The sequence below is a fragment of the Myotis lucifugus genome, unplaced genomic scaffold (genome assembly GCF_000147115.1).
Source record: "Myotis lucifugus unplaced genomic scaffold, Myoluc2.0 scaffold_233, whole genome shotgun sequence".
NCBI lineage: Eukaryota > Metazoa > Chordata > Mammalia > Chiroptera > Vespertilionidae > Myotis > Myotis lucifugus.
Window position 1 is genome coordinate 585197 of NW_005871281.1, and position 23807 is coordinate 609003.

The window sequence follows — 23807 nt, forward strand, 5'->3', positions numbered from 1 at the left end:
TATCTTGATATTTTTGGATTCTTTTTTCTTTTTGCTTTTCCGGTTGGGTGTTTTTTACTTCTTCATATTTCAAATCTTTTACTTGATTCTTGGGATCCTCTTGTCTGCTGTTGGATCTCTGTTTATTATTCTTTATTTCAGTCAGTGTATGCTTAATTTCTAGTTGGTCCTTGTTCATATCCTCGAGGATCTCACTAAATTTATCGGCGGTTTCTAGAAAATTCTTGAAAAACCTTATAACCGTGGTTTTGAACTCTATATCCAGTAGTTTGCTTTCCTCCATTTCTGTCATTTGTGATCTGTTTCTTTGTGTCCGCATTTTTTATGCTTCCCTGTGTTGATAGAGTGGCTTTCTGTGCTAGGTGTCCTATAGGGCCCAGTGGCTCAGCCCCCGCCAATTACCTGGGGTAGACACTCTTGGTGCACCCCTTTGTGGACTGTGTGCACAGTCTTGTTGTAGTTAAGCCTTGATTGTTGTAGGTATCACTGGGAGGAATTGACCTCCAGGTCAATTGGCTGTGAGAATCAGCTGTGTCTATGGTGGGAGAACTTCTGTGCTGGAGACACCCTTCTGGGGCAAGACTTGCTTCAGTGGGGCTTTGGTGTTCACTGAGTCTGCCCCCTGAGTGTGTCCCTTATGGATCTGAGGAGTTGTAATCTGGATGGTCCCAATCTGACCACTGGGTACACAGGCTCTTGGATCTCTAAGGAGGTGCTAATTTAGCCTCTGCCTGAGGCTACCCAGCAGGAGCTATGGAAAGATCTGAAGATTCCTCTTCTTGGTTTGGGGTTTGGAGGTGCCCAGATGTTGCCCAGCTGTGAAGCAATACAAGCTGCTGTGGGGCTTTGGGCCTTCTTTTGGATGTTCTGGGTCTTTCTGACCCAGCTGCAGTTTGTTAGGTAATTTTAGATTGCAAAGTGCCAGGCCATTCATATGCAAAAGCCTCTGTGCACAGTTTGGGTGGGGCGAGGTCTCAGGGAATCAACAGGGTGGAGCAAACAGCTATGGCTGATCCTCAGTCCTGCCCTAAGAGGTCCTGGGTCTCAGTGTCCTGGTAATTGCTGCAAGCACCTCTGAGAGAAAGCCTCCCTGGAATTCTGCCCACTGCCAGACAGTCCAGTTTCTCCCCGTATGAGTCTGGGTCCCCAGAGACTTGCCCGGAACTGGAATCAAGGCTGTCAGGAGCTTGTGCCTCCCTCCCGATTGCAAAAGACACCGGTGTCCTCCATTGCCAGCCCCTTTCTGCACGTGCTCCAGCCTCCGTACCTCTGTACTTTACTTCCACACCTCCTCTGAGTCTCAGTGTGTTTTTCTCTTTCCTTCTAGTTGTAGAATTTCCACTCAGCCAGCCTTCCTGTGGTTCTGGATGATGTCTGTTTTGTCTCTTAGTTGCATTTTTGAAGTGGTTGTGCGAGGCAGCAATTTCACGTGTTTACCTATGCCGCCATCTTGGTTTCTCCTCTTCCACTATTTTTTGGATTAATCTATTTTTAACTGTTTAATGTTATATATAATGTTTTTTAAAATTTACACACAAATATAAACATACACCCATATATCAGGTATTATGATAAGAGGATAAGTATTGTAATTAAATCCCACATCAGCAAAATTTTAATATTTTAGTTATATTTGTATTTCTATACTTTTTCAGCCCATGGTAGATAATTTGTAAAGAATTTCTTTTATTGTAGCTAGATGAAGAACAAATATATTCTTAAGATTGAATCATATTTCTTTTCTGGAAATATTGGTGACAAGATACTCAGAGCAATATTCCCCTTAGAGAATACGTAAAAATTCTGTATAAAATAGGAAAGAATTTCTATATCCCCATAAATATTTTCTTATTCATAACTACATATAAAAATGCATATCTGTAGATATAAATTCCCAAGTTGCTACTAGTAAAAACAGAGTTTGAATCTGGAGAGATAACACTTCTGCTGTGAATAACCCTCCTCAATGATGGCAAAAGCCAGGTCTGAACATGTAGAGTAGGACAGCAGACAAATGTGCTAGTTTATTCAGGCTACTAACAAAATACCACAGACTGGGTGGCGTAAAAACAACAGAATTGTATTTCTCCCAGAGCTGACGGCTAGAAGTTCAAGCTGAGGGTGCTGGAATGGTCAGGCTCTGGTGAAGACCCTCATATGGTGGAAGGGACTAGGGCAATCCATGTTGTTTTTTCTAAAAAACCACTAATCATATTCATGATGGCCCCACCCTCATGACCTAAGACCTTCCCAAGGCCCCACCTCCTAATACCTTCACATTGGGCATTAGGATTTGAACATGAATTTTAGGAGAACATGAACATCTAAACCACAGCAGAAAATACAGAAAAAAATGGGAATATGATTAATGAACAAATGAACAGTATTGACTTTAAATAAGGTACATTTATTAAAGAATTATACTTTCTTAGAATAAAAAAAATGTTAAAAGTTGTAATTATAGACTTATTAAATATTTTGTAGCAGGAGAGAGAGAGAGAGAGAGAGAGAGAGAGAGAGAGAGAGAGAGAATGAATTAGAAATTCAGACAACTAGAGAAATTATCCAGAATGCAACAAGGATAAAAACATGAATTTGAAATTAGAATATATAAATGAGAGGATGAAAAACTCAAGCATAGTCCTACTTTGATCTTCAGAAAGAGAACATAGAAAGAATAAAGGGCTCTAGCTGGTGTGGGTCAGTGGATAGAGTGTCAGCCTGGGGACTGAAGGGTCCCATGTTCGATTCCGGTCAAGGGAACATGCCTGGTTTGCAGGCTAGAGCCCCAGTAGGGGGCATACAGGAGGCAACCAATGAATGCTTTTCTCTCATCACTGAAGTTTCTATCTCACTCTCACTCTCCCTTCCTCTCTGAAATAAAATAAATAAAAATTTTAAAAAGAATAAAAGGTATATAACTATTTGAAAATAAAATGAATAAAATTTTTCTTTATTGAAAGTCACCAATCTGGAATCCCAATGAGTACTAAACAGAATAAATGAAAATCAGATCCCAAAAGTATATTAATAAATGAAACTGTAGAACTCCAAAGAAACTAAAAGTCCTGAAAGCAATCACAGGGAAATGAATTTACTATAAATACATTGAACTTCATAATAGCTACATTAGAAACTAATACAAAGAAATAATAACTTGAAAATACTAAGAGAAATAAAGTTATTCTTTAGGTATTTAGGATTTTTTCGCATCTCTGTATAAATGCAAATGGTTTGATTAAAAGTAACAAAAGCACATGCATTCTATCCTAAGGGGGTTGGTGGGGGGAGAAAAACAGAAGCATTTATTGCAAGGATACTACGATGTTTTATAAAACTCAAGAGCCTGCAGGATCACTAGGCCTCCAAAAGAACTAGAACCAGGAAACAGAAAATAGAGGTGGAACAGTAGCAACTCTCACATTCTCTCTCTCTCTCTCTCTCTCTCTCTCTCTCTCTCTCTCTCTCATCTCTATCTCTATCTTCCTCAGGAATATCTATGAATGATCACAAATGCTCTGAGAATATTGATTTTGGGTTTCCAAATACATTTTAGCAAATAGATGAATTCACAAACATGGAATCCATAAATAATGAGACTTGATTGTACAATTTAGTCTCAGTATTTTATGTCTCATGTTGTCTTGTATATTCTCTTGAACATTGTCTAGGAAAACAAGATGTACTCATTCTCTCTCCGCTATACTCTGCAAAAGCACTGTTAACCTTGTCAGCATTGAATGAGCCAATAATCTTCATTGAAAACTTCTTTCCTGGAAAGAGGAGAATCAGCTGAATATATGATTCTTATATCATCACTGTGGAGTTTAGTTTAAATTTATATGGATTAATATTAATTACTTAAGTTCTGTAAATATCAAAGAAGAAGTGACTTAATATGGGATATAGCCAATTATCTAAAACATGATATCTGCTTACTTCTGTTACATTTATTTATCATATTCTCAGTTGTGGTGATTTTCCTATAACTGGTTTTACTGAAAACACTCTCCCAACTTCGATGAACAACTTTCAAGTTTAATTTAATTTTAATTATAATGAGTAAATTGGCCCTTAATAATTTTCAAGCCCACACATGGGCATTGAAAAGTCTCAGTGACCGCTGGAAAATAATATGTAGTGTGCTCTCATTCATTCTTACTTGTGGCTTTTCAATGGCGTGGTAGCACATGAGAGAATGTTGTCATTAGTAAAATGTATGTCACCATCAAGGTATAAATATAAAAGTTATTCATCATGATCAGGTTTCCCCCTATTTAATTTATTTGTAATTGTATTAAAATAATATTGTAAAAAGTATATAAAAGAAAGGAAGAACTTACCCATGGAGACATAAATAACTATGCATGGGGCCAAGTGCATACTTGAAGCATCAGGGGTCCACTCTGTGAAGCGCATGATTTTCTAACCACTATGCTGCGCACCTGGAACTAATAAAAATAATAATGAGCCCCACCGCCATGGCTCAGTGGTTGAGCATTGATCTAGAAACCAGGAGGTCACAGTTTGAATCCTGGTTAGGGCACATGCCCAGATTGCAGGCTCAATCCCCAGAAGGAAGCGTGCAGGAGGCAGCCAATCATTGATTTTTCTCTCTGATTGATGTTTCTATCTCTATTCCTCTCCCTTCTTCTCTCTCTAAAAACGAATAAAAACATTTTAAAAATAATATTGAATGTAAACTGTAATTGAAAAATTAAGAAAAAATAATATCATAAAAATGTATAGTTTCAAAAAGGAATAGAAATGAATGTAAAATGTAACATACCACCAAAAAAAGAAGCTTTTATTTTGTGTTAAAATTGGGAAAAGATAACCAAAGTAATTTCCATTACAATTGTTAATAAAATAAATTAACAAAATCAGTATCAGTATTAATCAAACTTGCTTAATCAATTTGATGTGAAGGAAGCAAAGTTATAAACAGACAATACATTCATTATTTGTTATAAGAAGAAATGAGCAGTACTTTGGTAATTTACTCATTATATGGTTATATTCCAAAAAAAATATTATTTCAAAAGATTATAGTAGTAAAGGGATTTAGTGTCTAGTTAGAAGATAAGGGTAGAAAAAGGAATTGTTTAATATCTGTGCCAGCAATAATAAACTGTAAAATAAATGAAAGTCAATGAAATAAAGTATAATAGCCATAATATTAATTACATGTATTTTGAAATACACATATTGAGAATAAGTCTTATATAAAATGAAAAAACCATACATATTCACTCAGATAGTATATCAGGGTCATGAAAGGTGGAAAGCATAAGTATAGTCTCAGAGAACAGACATAGAACTCTATTTCTTGGGTTCAAATCCCAACTCTGCTATTTGTCAGCTCTGTGCGTTAGACAAGTTACTTAACCACTGTGTTCCTCAGTTTCCCCAACTCTCAATTCTAACTATGAATAATACCTATCTCATAGGGTTTTACAAGGTTTAGATAAGTTAATTCTGTGGACATAAAACAATGCTCAGAATGTAGTACTGTTATGATAGTGTCAATTATTCAGCTTGTAGGTAAAACCTGAACATTTTTTAAAATATATTTCTTTATTGATTTCAGAGAGGAAGGAAGAGGGAGAGAGAGAGATAGAAACATCAATGATGAGAGAGAATCATTGATCGGCTGCCTCCTGCACGCCTCCTACTGGGGATTGAGCCCGCAACCCAGGTATGTGCCCTTGGCAGGAATCAAACCTGGGACCCTTCAGTCCATAGGCCGACGCTCTATCCACTGAGCCAAACAGGCTAGGGCAAAACCTGAGCATTTTAATCTTTTGCAAATAAAGCCCAAGCCTAATACCAACATTCACAATCAAACTCAAAAGGATTTTCCTTGGAACTCAAAATATTTTGGTTTTAATCAAATAAATTAAAAACAATTATTAATATTGAGAATAAATTGCAGGTATGTTTATCATTATAGGTTATTAAACGCAATATTAGATATAACAGTAAGATACTGGAAATATTAATAGACATGTAATCCTAGACATTCCAGTAAAGATGCATTAAACAGTAGTATCACTGCCCGTCCTAGTGTGCTCAGTGGTTAGAGCATTGACCTATGAACTGAAGGGCCACAGGTTGGATTTCTGGTCAAGGACACATACCTGGGTTGCAGGTTGGGTTCCTAGCCCAAGTCAGGGCATGAGGTAGGCAACCAATCAATATGTCTCTCTCACATCGGTGTCTGTCTGTTTCTTTCTCTCCCTCTCCCTCCCTTCCACTCTCTAAAAATCAATGGAGTCCAGCCAGCATGGCTCAGTGGTTGAGAGTTGACCTATGAACCAGGAGGTCGCTGTTCAATTCCAGGTCAGGGCAAATGACCGGTTGCAGGCTGAATCCCCAGTGTGGGGCATGCAAGAGTCAGCCTATCAATGATTCTCTCTCATCATTGATGTTTCTATCTCTCTCTCCTTCTCCCTTCCTCTCTGATATCAGTAAAAAAAAGAAAAAAATCAATGGAAAAAATATTCTAGGGTGAGGATTAACAAAATGAATAAAATAGTCATATTACCAAGTCCCTTGGATTTAAGAGCTGATACATGTCAGGTATTCCAGTAGCTTTGTAACCAGCATGTACCAACACAACCAGGCAAGTACTTTGCTACTGTCTCCTTTTATAGATAAGGACACAGAAGAAAGCAAAGGGATTATATAGCTTATTAGTTGTGGCCTAACAAAGGGCAAGAAAATATTTTAAGTATGAAATAGTAAACTTCAATCATATTATAACATGTTGTATTACATTTCATTTTAATAAATATTTTAAAGTAATACAGATAAATCTGGGTAATTCATGAATCAGACTTTGCCTAGAGTTTTAGTTCAATAAACAGCAACCCAATGCATAAAGCTTTGGTGAATAATGTCAGGCTCGCTACAGTTTTTCTTAAGGAGTCTGTAAGCAGACCCATCAGGAAGCAAAATACTCTGCTTTCCACTTCCTTCCTCCAGCTCATCTTTCTCCGTCGGCACTGCCACTTCTCTACATTGTGCTGTTTTCTTCATGGCATCACTGTGCTCCCACATTTCCCGTATCCGGGAGACACAATATGTTCCCCTGAACTGGTATCATCTCCTGATGTAACCAGCAGCCCCTCCCATTCTGTTTACCCAAATTTCAGCCTCTCAGTCTGGTATTTAATACCTATTTCTTTTCACCACACTCATTGAAATTCTCTCTTTTTTTGCATAAAAAGAGTAAACAAATTTCAATGTCAGTACGTAATTATCCCTCACATGATATTTTAATGGCTTAGGAATGTTTCACTGCCTGAATGTTTATTATTACATCTAACCAATGCGCAGCTGTTGAAAACGTTGGTTTTTCCAATTTTTCATTACTACAAACAACTGTAAAACAAACAGCCTTGCAGTTAATTATGTTAAAATTTGACCATACGCTTAATTATTTCCTTAGGATAAAATTCTAGTTAATTGAATTTTTGGTTCATTGTTTATACATATTGTTAAGGCTGTTGATGCACACTATCAAATTACCCTACAGATAGTTTATACACATTTACATTCACTCAGCAGAGACTGAGGGATAGTAAAAAAAAAGTATCTCATTGTTATTTTAATTTGCATTTTACAGTAAGATGTGAAACTGTTTAATAACAATGTTACTTTTGCCAAAAATATAGCCAGTTGAAATTATAACACAGCATGGTAGGCAGACCTACACATATGTAAAATACACAAATAGCATTTTCTGTGCATTGAATGAACATACACACATGCACACATATTTCAAATAACTGGCTGATCTCTCAGAAAATCAAATAGATAAATGCCTAACTCCTAAATATTTACCATACAGAACAGTGTGTTTTCATGTGTGTTTCCAAGCGCCTGAGTGGTTTGTGTAGTAAATTTAGAAGATCAAGACCAACATTTTCCCAGCCATCAAAGAACAGAACAAAATATATATCCATGTGTATGTTTCCTTGGTAACAGGCAAAAATGTTTCTTACTGTGAGCTGTGATCAGAAACGTTTGAAAGCCACTGATATAAATAATCTGTGGAATTAAATGCATTACCGCATGTAGTGTGCTTTGTGCAATATACTATTGTTTAGTAAGCACTTGTACATATTTTGGAAGCATTATCATCATTACACACATATGAATTTGCATGTATATCATAATCAGGAAAACATAACGCTTTTTAAATGAAAATATGCTTTCTGATATATGTGCAACCTCTGCCATGGGCTTGGGCACTGTCTACTTCTACAAATAGGTGATCCATCCTGAGGGCTTTACCACATACTCTGTGAAAAGGTTAATTTCTATTTATTGAGTCCTGCTTTACAGTCAGTAGGGTTTGTGAGGCTAGGCTTATGCATTCCATAACATGCAACTGTTCATGGGCATACACGGAAGCTGCCATGTCTCTTTTGTATCATTGACTCTCCAGATGAGACATAACTATTCACAAGTCAAAGTAGCAAAATTCTCCTCTCTTAAGTCCAAGGCTCTTCCCTAGATTCTAGGAGGAAATTCTTAGCTCAAAGAGGGATAAAATAGCAGGTGTCTTCGTATTTTCCTCAAGACATTTGAATATATGTAAATCATAAATATTCTATGTTAAAAAGCACATTGATTCTGCATACATAACTTAAGCATTCAGCACATGATAAAAGGATTACAACAGTTATCCTCATTAATCAAAGGCCTTTGGCATGACCAAAGCCAGGATAGTGGTGATGGGCATAGTGAGAAGTACTGGGATAATATCTCCTTATTCCAGTTCAAGCCATCTTACTGGGAGACCTCAGGCCACACCCCCCACTCGGCGGGGCTTGATGGGGACCTCAGGCTGCGCCCCGGCCTTGGCACTGGGAAAGGGAGCCTGAGGCTGCACCCCCCACCTGGTGGGGCTTGACGGGGGACCTGAGGGTTCACCCCCTGCCCAGAGGGTCTTGACAGGGGACCTCAGGCCATGCCCCCAAACTTGGTGCTGGGCCAGGGGACCTGAGGCTGCACCCCACGACCAGGGGGACTTGGCGGGGGTGGGGCTGGCCGGGTCTGGGTCTCACCAATGGGGGTGGGGCCGGCCAGATCTGGGTCTCCTGCTTTTTTAAAGCACATGTGGGTGGTGGGCGGGGACTTGACTCTAGGTCTCGCAGCGTGCCCCAGACTGACAGATGGAAGATTTTCATATACATTTTACTAATTTTCTTTAATCTCTGACACTTCTATTATAGAGAAAGGGCAAATAGCAATATTAAAATATTTCCTCTAATTAATTCCCTTTTAATGTGTACAAATTTCGTGCACTGGGCCACTAGTTTACTTATAAAAAAAAGTTCCATCATTTCAACACATGTACATATGTGCTTTATGTTTTTTATTATTTATTTACCACAAGTAAAGGTCAGGCATTGTTATCTATCTTTTAAAATTTTTTTTACTGTTTCATTTCATTACTGCTGTGTATGAGCTCCATGTGAGTGATGTAGGTGCTTATGTAGGTGGGTTGCAACTTACGGCAAACATCGTGCTGTAGGAACGAATCTCCAATGTAACCCGAGGACCTATGGTAATAGGCTTAACAAAAGAATAAGAGAAGGAGAAGGGAACAGAGCCTATTCAAACAAACAGTTGAAGAGAACTTCCAAAACGGATGGAAAGAGCTAGCTTCTTGAATCCAAGAAGCAAAGAGAACACTTAATTACCTAAATCAGAAGAAGACTTCTCCAAGATACAATGTATTAAATCTGTCAAAAATTATTGGGGGAAAAAAGAATTCTTATGGAAAAAAAAGTCAATTGTAAAGGAAAGCCCATGACGTAATCATCAAAATTCTAAGCAGAAAATTTACAAGTTAAAGAGAGTGGAAGCAAATATTCAAACTATTGAAAGAGAAAAATTACCAGCCAAGAATAATATATCCAGCAAAGTTAACCTTTAGATATGAAGGAGAAATACAACCTTTTCAGATATACAGAGGCTGAGGTAATTTATCACCAGAAAACTTTCATTGCAGGAACTACTCAAAGGGATTAGTCTACCTGAACTAAAGAACAAAAGGTCACAAACCAGGAGTAAGATGCCAACAAACTTAAAATATGAACAAAGATTTGTGACAACAAACATAAAGGGGGAGGGGCAGAAGTCAGAATTTGCAAAGGAGGATGGAGATCAGACACATTCAAAAGAAAAAGGACTGCTATATACAGGGTGTCCAAGACCCTGTATACACACTAACAGCTGACAGCTCAATTGATGTTTCTTTCTTTTCAGCCAGATTAAGCTTTGAACAAAGGAAGTTCATCCTAAAATGCTACTGGAAGTTTGAAAATGCAGTTGAAGTAAAAAAATTGCCTTTATAATTATTCAAAGTGTATATACATTTTGTACCCCCAAAAAATGTATACACATTTTAACAGCTGATTATTCTCTTAATTCTCACTCCTTTTTCAGGTTTAACTGATTTAAAATAATGGTTGAAGCCAGACTAAGCTTTGAACATAGAAAATTTATCCACTAGACTTTTTGTTGTTGATCCTCACCCGGGGATATTGTTTCATTGATTTTTTAGAGAGAGTGGAAGAGAGAAGGAAAGACAGAGAGAAACATTGATGTGAGAGAAACACCCAGGCCAGGGAGGAGCCTGCAACCAAGGTACGTGCCCTTTGACCAGAATTGAACCTGGGACCCTTTGGTCAACAGGCCAACACTCTATCCACTGAGTCAAACCAGCTAGGGCTCCTCTAGATTTTTTTATAGGTATACATAAAAGAGAAAGTTTATGGTGCAAAACTGGTAACAGTTGATGAATTGAGGGTGCACAAATAATGAACGCAATTATTCTTGATGTTTGTGATTCCATTGTTTCATGTTATCAGCAATTCCTGAACCAGAACAGTCATCAGTTTGAAAACAGGGGTTGACAAAATAAAATTATTCATTTCTGTAGATTCTTTTAAATTTTGAAAATGAACTGAATGTTAACAAACACTGACCTTATAATTGTTCAAACTGTGTATACATTTTTTGGGGACAGTTTATATATGAAACTTTCTTTTTTCATTAATCTAAAGCTAAACACACACACACACACACACACACACACACACACACACACACACCAAAACAGACATGTTATTAAAAAAAAGGGGAAGCAGAGAAAAGAGGTATGGAATACCACCAAAAATAACAAAAGACAGAACCACAAAAGAAAAAAAAATGGAAGCACAGAGCTACTAGAAAACAAAAGATGAAATGCTATAGGAAATCCTCATACATCAATAATTACCCAAAATGTCAATGGATTGAATTCACCAATAAAAGGCACAGAGTAGAATATTGTATCAAAAACACATCTAAGCTGCAAAGGTAAAGATAGACTCAAAGTAAAGGCTGGAAAATGATTTTCCAAGCAAATAGCATTCACATAAGAGCATGTGTAGCCATACTTATATCTGACAAAACAGATCTCAAGATGACAAAGTTAACAAGAGACAAAGATGGACATTTTATAATGAAAAAATGGAAACACTGCATCAAGAAGTCATAACACTTCTCAATATTTATGCACCCAATCAGGGAGCACTGAAATATATAAAGCAACTATTCACAGAACTAATGGGAGAGACTGATAAAAATACAATCATAGTTGGGGACCTAAATACTCCATGGATGGCTCTAGATAGATCATCCAAACAAAATCAACAAAGAAATATTGGCCTTAAATGACACATTAGACAAAATGGACATAATTGACATTTACAGAGCCTTTCAGCCAAGAACATCAGATTTTACCTTCTTCTCCAGTGCACATAGAATATTCTCAAGGATACGCCATACGTTGGATCAGAAAGCTAGCCTCAACTAATTCAAGAGGATTTAAACTATACCACGCATATTCTTTGCAATTAGAAATGAACTGCAAAATTAGAAATGAACTGCAATAAGGAGTAAAGAAACCCATAATGTTTTGAAATTAGAAATGAACTGCAAAAGGGAATAAAGAAAATGACAAATATGTGGAGATTAAACAACATAATACTAAAAAATGACTGGGTCAAGGAAGAAATAAAAGGTGAGATCAAAAGATATATAGAGACAAATGAGAATGACAATACGACATATCAAAACCTCTGTGATGCAGTGAAAGCAATAATAAGAGAGAAGTTTATATCATTACAGGCCTATCTCAAGAAACAAGAGAAACCCCAAGTCAATAACCTAACATTACCTGGTCAGGAGGTAGAGCATTTTTCCTATGCACTGAAGGGTCCTGTGTTTGGTTCCAGGTCAGGGCACATACCCAGTTTACTGGTTCGATCACACAGTTGGGGCATATGTGTAAGGTAGCCAATCAATGTTTCTCTCTCCTCTCTCTCTCTCTCTCTTTCCACTTTTCCTCCTCTTTTCCTAGAATCAATGAAAAACATAGCCTCAGGTGAGGATCAAAAATAATAATGATAAAAACATAACATATATTAAAAAATGAGAAAAAAAAAGAGTAACCCAAAGTCAGCCGAATAAGGAAATAATAAAAATTAGGACGGAATTAAATGAAATAGAGGACAAAATAGAATTAAATGAAATAGAGTACAAAATGACTATATAAAAAATAACAACAAAGATAAATAAAATTGACAAACTGCTGGCTAGACTCACTAAGAAATAAAGAGAAAAGATTCATATAAACAAAATCAGAAATGAAAGGGGAGATGGAACCACAGAAATCACATATTTACAGAGGATCACCCTAGAATACTATGAAGACTCTATGTCACCAAATTCAATAACCTAGAAAAAGTAGATAAGTTCATAAAAGTATATAACTTTCCTATATTGAAAATCTGAATTGACTGATCAATAGTGAAGAAATTGAAAGTACCATCAGAAAACTTTCAAAACATAAAAGTCCAGGACCAGATGGCTTCACTAGTGAATAATACCAAATAATCAAAGAAGATTTAATACCTATTCTCAAACTCTTCCAAAAAATTGAAGAGGCAACACCTTGTAATACATTTTATGAGGCCAACATAACCCTAGTACCGAAACCTAGCAAGGACAGCACACACACAAAAAAACTATAGACCAATGTCTCTGATGAATACAGATGCAAAGTCCTACACAAATTCTAACAAATCAAATACAAAAATACATTAAAAAAAATGTCTCATGCCCAGCTCATGTGGCTCAGTGGTTGGGCATTAACCCAATGAACCAGGAGATCACCGAGTTGATTCCCAGTCAGGGCACATGCCTGGGTTGCAGGCTTCACTCCCTGCCTGGGTTGTGGGCTTGATCCCTGGTGGTGGGGGTATGCAAGAGGCAGCCAATCAATGTTTCTCTTTCTCTCTCTCTCTCTGACTTCCTCTTTCTCTAAAATCAATTTAAAAAAACATTTTAAAATAATAATACATCACAATCAAGTGGGGTTCATTCCAGGGGCATAAGGATGGTTCAACATATACAAATTGATAAGTGTAATATAGCACATTAACAAAAGAAAGAAAAGAATCTTATGATCTTATCAATAGGTGCAGAAAAAACATTTAATAAGATACAATATTCATTTATGATTAAGACACTCAATAAAATGGGTACAGAAGGAACGTACTTAACATAATAAAGGCCATGTATGACAAATCCTAAGGAAATATCATACTCAGTGGTGAAAAACTGAAAGTTTTTCCTCTAAAATCAGAAACAAGACAAAGATGCCCACTCTCACCACTATTATTTAACAGTTCTGGAAGTCTTAGCCAGAGCAATTAGAAAATAAAAAAGAAATAAAAGCATCCAAATTGGAAAAGAAAAAGTATAAGTGATGACTTGACTCTGTATATAGAAAACCCTCAAACTTCACCAAAAACTATTAGAAACAATAAACAAATATAGTAAAGTTGCAGAACACAGAATCAATGTACAAAAAAACATTGCTTTCCTGTATACTAACAATGAAATATCAGAAAAGAGATGAAAAAAATTAATTCCTTTTGCAATTGCAGCCAAAAGAATAAAATACCTATATATAAACTTAACAAAGGATGTAAAGGACCTAAAAACTACAAAGCATATACTGAAAACTGTAAAGCATTATTTAAAAATATTTAAAAAGACATATTGAAAGAGAACAATATACCATGGTCATGGATTGGAATGATCAACATAGGAAAAAAATGGCCATATTACCCAAAGCAATATACAGATTTAATGCAATACCCATCAAAATCCAAATGAACAAAAAAATAAGCATTAGATTTGTATGAAACTGGAAAGATCCCAAATAGCCAAAACAATACTGAGAAAAAAGTACAAAGCTGGAGGTATCACACTGCCTGATTTTAAATTGTACTGCAGAGATACAGTTATCAAAACATCATGGCATTGGCAGAAAAACAGACACAGAGATCAATGGAACAAAATCGAGAGCCCAGAAATAAAACCACATGTATATGGGCAACCAATTTTTGACAAAGAAGTCAAAAACACACACTGGAGAAAAGAATACCTCTTCAATAAATTGAGCAAGGAAAATCAGAAAGTCAAATGAAAAAGAATGAAACTATGTTACAGTTTGTCTCCATGTACAACAATTAAATCAAACTGGATCAAAGACCTAATTTTAGGACCTGAAACAATAAATTACATAGAAGAAAACATAGGTACCAAATTTATGGACCTTTGTCACAGAGAACATTTTATGAATTTGACCCCATAGTAAAGTAAAGGCAAAAATAAATGAAGGGGACTATATCAAACTAAAAGGTTTCTGCATAGCAAAAGAAACTGCCAGCAAAGCAAAAGGGCAATCAACCAAATGGGAGATAATATTTGCAAACAATAGATCCAACAAGGGGTTAATAACCAAAATACATAAAGAACTCTTACAACTCAACACCAAACAAACAATAATCCAATTAAAAATTGGGCAGAGTGCCAAGCCAGTGTTGCTCGGTGGTTGAACAATCACCTATGAACCAGGAGGTCACAGTTCCATTCCTAGTCAGGGCACATGCTTGAATTGTGGGATTGATCCCCAATGGGGGACGTACAAGAGATAGCTAATCAATGATTCTCTCTCGTCATTGATGTTTCTCTATCCTTGTCCCTTCCTCTGTGAAATCAGATATATGAAAAAATACTCAACTGCACTAGCTATTAAGGAAATGCAAATCAAAACTATGATGAGATACCATCACACACCTGTTAGAATAGCTATTATTAACAAGTAATAACAAGTATTGGAAAAATTGTGAAGAAAGAGGAACCCTCATTCACTGCTGATGGGAATGTAAACTGGCACAACCACTATGGAAAACAGTATGGTGGTTCCTCAAAAAACTTCAAATAGAGTTCCCATATGATCCAGAAATCCATCTTCTGGATATCTACCTGAAAAACTTGAAAAGTTATTCACAAAGATATATGTACCCCTATGTTCATTGCACCATTATTTATATTGGCCAATGCAATGGAGACAACCAAAGAGTCCTTTTTTTTAAAATATGTTTTATTGATTTTTTTACAGAGAGGAAGGGAAAGGGATAGAGAGTTAGAAACATCGATGAGAGAGAAACATCGATCAGCTGCCTCCTGCACACCCCCTACTGGGGATGTGCCCGCAACCAAGGTACATGCCCTTGACCGGAATCGAACCTGGGACCTTCTAGTCCGCAAGCTGACGCTCTATCCACTGAGCCAAACCGGTCAGGGCCAAAGAGTCTTTTGATAGTAGGTTGGATAAAGAAGATGTGTGGATATATACACTATGGAATTCTACTCAGCCATAAGAAAAGATGAAATACCTCTATTTGTGACAACATGGATGTACCCAGAGAATATTATGCTAAATGAAATAAGTCAATCAGAAAAAAGGTAATAAACATATGATTTTATTGATATGTGGGGTATAAAACAAACTCATAGACACAGACAATAGTATGCCAATTTCCAGAGGGAAGGGAGCTGGGGAGCAAATATATGGTGACAGAAGGTGATTAGACTTTGGATGGTGGGCACACAATTCAATATACAGATCATGTATAATAAAAATGTATACTTAAAACCTATATAATCTTATTAACTAATGTCACCTCAATAAATATAATTTCAAAATGTCATCCGATAAGTATTTGTTGATTCAATAAACATGGAACTTGTGGGAAAAAAAGCACTTAGGCAGTTAAAAGGGTGGAATTATCATGATTAATTCTCTAAAACATGGTCTTGAATTGTTGCTCCTTTGTTTTTTTTCAAGACTTTGTTACTCCTTTTGAAAAAGAATTAACCTATGATCAAATACAAGATAAAGATGTGTATTTCTAGTCCCACTAGTCAATGGACGTAAAAGGAACATCTAATTCCAGTCTTTATTCACTACCTGGAAGGAGAATACAATGATCCATCAGCCTAAGAATCTACAGTCTCAAGGATTGGTTAGGCCAGTGGTGGGCAAACTCATTAGTCAACAGAGCCAAATATCAACAGTACAGCGATTGAAATTTCTTTTGAGAGCCAAATTTTTTAAACTTAAACTATATAGGTAGGTACATTGTTATTAACTTAATTAGGGTACTCCTAAGGCTTAGGAAGAGCCACACTCAAGGGGCCAAAGAGCCGCATGTGGCTCGCAAGCCGCAGTTTGCCGACCACGGGGTTAGGCCAAGTCACCAGGTAGCCCGTCACACTCTACATGTCTTTGGGAATGAGATAGAAAAACAACCACCTTGTTGATAATTGGTTTCAAAGTCTTTGCAGTTGTTGATGGTAACTGTTGACACTCCAAGCCTGTCAGACATCCATGAATTGGAGTCTATTCTAGGGTGGGTGTAACTGTGAACAGAAACTCATAAACCAGGGCTATGAATAGAAATGAATGGCAGCAATTTAAGAAATCCCTTATTTGTAAGGGAGTGTGATGGATGCTGAGAGAGTCAATTAGTCTTGCAAAAGCATTCAGAGAATATCTGTTACAGGAGAGATGGCAACTTATCCGTTAGTCAGTAATTGAGAATTTGATTAGGTAATCAATAATTTACTACCTTAACTGTTCATAAAATATTTCATTGCAAGATCTTAAATGGGTTTTGAAATTACTCATGTTAATTACATTTCTTTCTTAGGCAGTGCCTATGAAATCATAATATTCCTTTATTGCAGCAAACTAAGAACTATTTAAAGAGAAAGGCCACTGCACAGAGAAAATACATGTGATATATTGTGTTCTTAATTTACAAAACATCACACAACAAAAATTCAGTTTTTACTACATTATGCAACATAATATATCTCTTAATGAAGAAACAGATTGCCCCTTCCTTTTTTTTTAATTCTCTTGGTAATTAAAGTTTAAAAAAATGTAGGGTAAGTAGGGTAAATTACAATTTGTTACCCATGGAAACCACCATATTGTACTAATATAGTGACTTTGCATTTCATAGATCATTCTTGGACATATTGTCTAATTACAAATAATAAGACATTGCTTTTTTCAAAACTAAAAATGACAACGGAGCAAACATGGAAGTGACAATCCTGCATGGTCTTAGAGATAGGAATAGAGAATTGAATCCTTCATTCATTCAACAAATATTTATCTTATCAATATATATGCCGTGCACTGTGCAGTATGGGTGCTGCCTCCACAGAAGGCTTATTTTTTATTAGTTGGGCTCAATAGTTTTTAGAGTCATTATGGAGAATATAGGATTTCAAGAATTCACTGTGATGGAGTGCTGGTTATGCCTCTTCTCTGCATGCCCCTCGACCTCGAGGACACACTCCATTCTCCCTTGCAGTTAGAAGTGACAAGTCACGGAGACCTGGACAGCGGAGCATGCGCAGCAGTGATTATGCTTGGCCTAGGAACACTTCCACATGTGCCCTTTCATATTCTTTCCCCTCTGCCAAGCAGACACAGATGATGATCAGTCCTGGGACATGAAGGGTACCAGATCCCATAGTCAGTGAGGAGTGGAGAGCATCCCACTAACAAAGATTGTCTTTGTCATCTGAGAAAATAACACCAGATGTGTTATCATCATCGGGCATTTGGGGGCTGTCTAGCTCTAGCTTACCCTAATTACTACAGTCACATGGACTCAGATATAAACTGCATCTGACCCTGGGCTCCTCCACTTATGCCTCTGTCACTTAGGACAATTGTGACATTCTAATTTACTTCACCAGAAAACGAGGCTAATAATTACAGCCACCATATAAGGTGTTGCGGAAGATGGAAGGGGTTTATGTATGAACAGGGATTATACCAACCCCCGGTAAATAAATAAAGAAGGTTGGTTACTTTTATTATTGTTCCTCAGAGGATCCTTAAAGATCTGACATAGAAGCAGGGAACAGGCTGTCAAACCTCAGAGGGAAGGCAAGGGAGGGTGGGTGGGTGGAAAGAGATCAACCAATGAATTTGTATGCATATATGCATAGCCCATGGACACAGAAAACAGGGGGCAGGGGCAGGCTAGAAGAGGTCAATGAGGGTAAAAAGGGGCATGTGTAATATTTTCTACAATAAAGATTAAAAAAAGATCGGAGAAGAAAGCTAAAGTGGACACATGATGCCACAGGGTGAGAATTGCTCCCACAGTGTGAGGCAGGTTGGCTGGATCAGTGAAGGATTGGAACATGCGCTCCAGTGAGAAAGTGACAATCATACTGTCCTCTTCACTGGGTGCTCTAAAATTTTCTGTTCACCGAGATTGTCTATTGTGGTTACTTTCATGAGGCATCAACTCCCAACAGTATCTGGAGAGACACAGCTGTTCTGGAGGAGATAATACAAATAGCAGCAAAGAAAAAAAGAAGAAGAAGAAGAGGAGGAGGAGCTCAAGAGGAAGAAGGAAACGTGGCCTCAGCAGCAGAGAAGCCATTGGAAACCCAGCAGTGAAGGGAGAGAATCCAGGGACCACAGGAATCCGGAAGGTAGAGGAACTTGAAGAGAAGACCAACATGTGTGACCATTATCATACACATTCTAACTAGTCAGAAAAATGCAAATTCATGGATGTGTCTATGCTATTACCCACCCATGCCATGGCAGGTATAATTACAAGGAAGGGAGCATTTAGCATCCATCTTGAGATACATGGGGACTACCTCAGAGCAGTTTAGCATACCATAATTACTACCTCACATGGATTCAAATATAGGCTGCATGGTTTTGACCCTCGGCTCCTCCACTTACCTGTTCTTTCACTTAGGACAATTGTGCCATTCTAATGTACTTCACCAGAAAACAAGGCTAATGATTACGTAGATTTATTTAATACCTATTCCCTTAGAAGTAACCTTAGGTCTTATTGTGCTCTCCTTATTAAATTTTATTTAAGGAAGCAAAACACTTGAGGAAATTTTCTGTTAACTACTCAGCATTTTTTTAATATATTTTATTGATTTTTTACAGAGAGGAAGGGAGAGAGATAGAGAGTTAGAAACATCGATGAGAGAGAAACATCGATCAGCTGCCTCCTGCACATCTCCTATGGGGGATGTGCCGCAACCCAGGTACATGCCCTTGACCGGAATCGAACCTGGGACCTTTCAGTCCGCAGGCCGACGCTCTATCCACTGAGCCAAACCGGTTTCGGCTACTACTCAGCATTTATCTGAGTCATCCTGGTTCTGGAAAATTTTGTATTTCTTATTTCTATTTGACTAAAACCATTCTAAGAGTTTCTAATGAATACCTTTCTGACTATTCAGATCCTGTTGTGACAGATTTCTCTTGTAAGAACTGGAGCTCTTGCAGACCCAGGTCAGGAAAGAATGAGAAAGGGAGGTCGATGGGAAGAGGGGAAAAGCTCTGGTCAGAGATCCCGTGTTGAGCACTGCGTTTACACAGATGGTTAAGATTATTGCTGCACACCTCGGCTCTGAAGTGCTGGTTTTCGAAGGGGTGAGGGCGATAGGTATGTCACTTTATATCCAACTGCGTTTCATTTCCTTTTGAAATACTGCTCCTCTTTCTTCTGATGGCGATCTCAATTGTGGGCGGTGAACATTTAACCCGAACAGAACAAATCAGCATCAGCCCTGTGATTCTGCTTAAACCATCAAGAAGAAGGTCCTCTTTCTCTTTGGAGACATACACTGTAATGGTTACATGAGCTAAGAGATGCTTCTGGAAATATTTGCCTGAAAATGAGGTCATCACAGAAAAAAGCTGAGTCAAAAGATGAATAGAGTGAAGTTGTGTCTCCATGAAACTGACTTCCTGGAGCCAGCTGTCTTTGCCTCTAACTCATCTATGAACCTTCTGATTGCATTGATGATTCTCACAGGGTGGCACCTGGAGCAGGAGCAGCCCCAGCAGCAGCACCAGGGAGCTTGTTAGAAGTGCAAATCCTCACGCCCCAACAAAAGCCTATGGAAGCAGAACCTCTGGAGCTTGGGCCCAGCAATCTGTGTTTGAACAAGCTCTCCCGGGGATTTTGATGAGTGCCCCTGGGTTACATGAATTGCTGGGCTCTATTTGCTTATTTAATTTCATGTATACACACACACACATACACACATATATACATAGAGATACATGTATATATAAATAGATTACAAAAAGAATCTGTTCTTGATTTAGCATTCATTTAATCATTAATTCACTAATCCATTTGATAAAATTTACTAAGTTCTTAGCATCTGTAGTATGTCTCTAGATGTTTAGAATAAAAAATAAGTATGTTTTCTCATTTCAAATAGCTTTCAAAATAAGAGATAGCTAGGAATAATAAATACTTAAGCTGCCACTCTTCTGCACCCATGATAGTCACTCCTAAACGAATTGCTATCATAATCCTTCCCAATAAAGTAATTCAGTCAATGCCAATCTATCAGAGTAAGCTCAAGATAATACATCAGTCATCTCTGGGATTGAAAGAAAAATAATTTTATTATTTATTTTTAATTTTGCATATAAATTACATTTTAATATAAAGTGGTTTGGGTAATAACATATAGGGTATTTTTAGTGTGAGTCAATAATATCTTGGCCAATCTTCTTGGAACAATATACTTTGTATTTTACTAGAGGCCCAGTGCATGATTTCATGTACCAGTGGAGTCCCTCGACCTGGCCTGCAGGATTGGCCCAAAACTGGCTCTCCGACATCTCCCAAGGGGTCCCGGATTGTGAGAGGGTGCAGACCAGGCCCAGGGACCCCAACGGTGCACGATTGGGGCCAGGAAGGGACAGGGGAGGTTGGCCAGCCGGGGAGGGAGCACGGGAGTGCTACAGGGTGTGTCTGGCCCATCTCACTCAGTCCTGATGGGTTGGACCCCAGAAGCAGGCTAACCTACTGGTCAGAGCATCTTCCCCCTGGTGGTCAGTGCATGTCATAGCAAGCAGTTGAGCGGCCTTAGCATATCATTAGCCTATTACGCTTTGATTGGTTGAACGAATAACCAGTGAACTGAACACTTAGCATATTAGGCTTTTATTATATAGGATTACCATTACCTAATATGTAATGGTAATATTATATGTATCCATAGCATTTTAGGTGTTTTTCATTTATTTTAAAGACTAAACATCTTTATTACATGAGCTAAGATATAAGGGAAGAGGATTTATTTGCATTTCAGGGCCTTGATTTTCTTCTGATAATACTCCAGCTCCTTGCCCTCTAACACATGGTCCTCTGTGTGGCCACATGGGCCTGGTCTTGAAGTGATGTGTGCAAGAATCTTGCCCTGCTGGAACTTCTCCTCGAGAAGACTGCTGATTTTGGCATTCTTTTTCCCTTAACATATATCTGAGTTGTTGTTTTTTTATGGTTTCTTGTTGAAAATCTTTTCTTCCTCAGGAGTTAATTTGGCACTCTTCTTGTGGCATAAGGGCAGTGCCTAGTGGGACTCACACCACTGTCTGTGAGTGTGCTGTCAATGAACAGAGGCAGTACTTTACTAGGGTCGTAGTGCGGACCCGTTTGTTGTTGGATGCATTGTAGACAACATCAATAATCCTTCTTCTGTGCATACAACACTCCGAACCCAAGGAGGAATTGCCCACATCCAGCCTCAAGGCTTGGTACTTCTTGTTACCTCCTCGCACATGGACCGTGCATATGTGGTGGGTGGGGGCCAGTCTTAGCATTGCCAGCAGGCTGTCCCAGCTCATATTTTCTCTTCTTGTGGAAGGGCTTTCTCTTGCCCCTGGTCTTATGGCACTTGGTGCCAGCTGGAAGAATAAAGTGCGAAATATTCTCTAGTTCAGTTGTTCTCAACCTTCTGGCCCTTTAAATACAGTTCCTCATGTTGTGACCCAACCATAAAATTATTTTCGTTGCTACTTCATAACTGTAATTTTGCTACTGTTATGAATCATAATGTAAATATCTGATATGCAGGATGGTCTTAGGCGACCCCTGTGAGAGGGTCATTCGACCTCCAAAGGGGTCGCGACCCACAGGTTGAGAATCGCTGCTCTAGTTAGAATTTCGATTCATTTACTTAAGAAACTTTTGGATATGTTTAATATAAAATGCAATACCAATTTTACAGATGTGGATATTGATGTCAAGGAGCATACTTCTTTGTACCTGTATTCACCACAACTTCACTACTCAGCATTCAACGTGACTGATTAGAAATTTTTGACAATGTTTATTGCAGAAGACTGGATCTATTGGACCAGCTGCTGACAGAACCTGATTGGGAATTACGTACAGATTGGAGCGGCTTCATGGAGAATGGTCAACAATGAGAGTAAGTGGTAGTCGACATAGACAAGGTAATAGAAGCCCAGGCCCCTGCTATAGGGCCCTCAGCACAAAAGACTGACCTGATAGCTTCAACAGAGCCTTGGAATTATCCCAGGCAAAGAATGTTATCATCCACACTGATCCTAAATATGCCTTCATGTCAGTCCATGCCCGTGGGGTAATCTGGAAAGAAAGAGGCTCTTAACCTTGGGGAATAAGTGCATTAAACATGCAAAAGAGACTTTAAAATTGCTAGAGGGAGTGACTCTACTAAACTAGATTGCCTAATGACCTGCCCAGGACATCAGAAGGACAGTTCCCAAGTAAGCCAGCGAAACCAAACTCCCAATAAAGCAGCAAGACAAGGCACTTGAGGGCCACCACTTCTTGGGGCTTTAATTCCCACCTGGACTTATCAGAATTTAAATCCAATTACAAATAACAAGATGAGGAACAGGCCCATGGATGGAAATTCTCTAACACTGACCCTAATTCTACATGAAAGATCAACACTCATGATCTGAACCTACTCCATGAAGCTCTATAGATGAGCTCTCCATCCATTTACCCTTATAAGGATCCAGAGTTTTGAAGGGAGGAATTGTTACCCTAGATCAAGCATGTCAAACTCAAAGGCTAACACGGGCCAAATAAACAAAGTTTAAGTATATGTGGTTGCAAAAAAAAAAAGCTTCAATTTTCATAGAAACGTAGGTTTATTTAGATAGAGACATGCTGAATACAAAGAGCTGAAATAAATGAGTCATCATTAACATAAAATAATAGAACATTTTAATAAAAATGAATATTTTTTTCTTGAACATTAACTCACCAGACACTACAGGTATAACACAAATAAACCTATTTTTCTTGTTCTCCTAAAGCGAAATATTTTCTGTTGTGCACACCAAACAAGTCAGTCCAAAACTAATGACATGGCAATGGGCTGCTAAAATACTCTCTGCTAGTATTAGTGGAGAGAAATGGTGCACCTGCACATAAGGCACAAAAGGGAAATGAATGAGACACAATTATAGAAATTAGTCATTAGCAAACGTTGTAGTTTGTTATTAATAATTATTATTA